The following is a 1,123-nucleotide window of genomic DNA, read 5'->3' on the forward strand; positions in this document are numbered from 1 at the left end:
AAGAAATGTAAATTTAAATTTGTTGATGCAACATTTTTTCCACCGCAACATACCAATCTTGGTCAAAAAATGTTAAAGGTTAATAATAACTTCACCAAAATCCTAAGTTCTAATATCTTTGCTCTGGATCTTGAAGAAACTCCTTCCACAAACAATTGAAAGAAAGGTTTACAATTAGAATTGGTGGGGTGCACCAAGCCAAGGCAGTAGTGCAACACCTAAATGATGTTTAAAGATCCTAATAGCAAACTATAATGATGGACCTTCCCCTCATATTCCTCTGTTGTGAAAAAATATTGAGAACTAATAAGAAACACAAATTATTTTCATGAATCTTTCAATGTTTGTTGATTAATAACAAAAATTGAATCTTTTGATCCTCTAGAGATTTGAGAAAGTTGAGAATGAGCTTTTAAAGTTCCCAAAAATTTTACAAGTAAGAATGTAAAGTAAGCTTTACAACTAAATTAAGTGGGTGCATCCAGCCAAGACTGAAGTGCAATGCCAAACGATGCTTTAAAGTCCTAAATCCCAATAGCAAGCTACCATATGGACATCCCCTCAAAATAGAGTTGAGTACATTAGAGGTGATACTTTGCGAGTATGTAGCTAAAATCGTATTATTAAAACATTAAGCACCAGTGATCTAGTGGTAGAATAGTACCCTACGACGTGTATAGAAACGGGTTTGAAACCTGGCTGGTGCATTATTTGAGTGCCATGAACGCCCCAATAGCAAGCTACTTGGTGGGCCTTCCCCCTAAAAAATAGAGTTAATATCGTGTGAGTCAAGCTACCATGATGGACCATCCCCCTCGAAAAACAGAGTTTATATCGTGTGAGTCGATGACTCACATATCATATATTAAACTGATAAGAACAAATACTACACATAACCTAAGTTGAAAGGTCGAGAAAGGTATGATTTTCCATTTGTTATGTCGGGCTATTTATACGTCACTTGTTAAATTAAAGGAAAAAATACTTATATACACATCTTCATTTTTCATAATTTTAATCATTCCCTATCATTTGAAATATTTTCGAAATCCTTTTTTTTTCAATTTTCAAGTCAAATGAATATATAAGTATTCCAACCTTAACACATGATTTCCTTTCTTTT

The 1,123-nt window shown here is 33.6% G+C and overlaps 1 pseudogene; it reads right to left on the minus strand.

The window, feature by feature from the left end:
- Positions 1 to 710: 710 nt before the first annotated feature.
- LOC112940768 (U2 spliceosomal RNA) lies at positions 711 to 923 on the minus strand (annotated as a pseudogene).
- Positions 924 to 1,123: the final 200 nt, after the last annotated feature.

The sequence above is a fragment of the Solanum lycopersicum genome, chromosome 1 (assembly GCF_036512215.1).
Source record: "Solanum lycopersicum chromosome 1, SLM_r2.1".
In the NCBI taxonomy this organism is placed as follows: Eukaryota; Viridiplantae; Streptophyta; class Magnoliopsida; order Solanales; family Solanaceae; genus Solanum; species Solanum lycopersicum.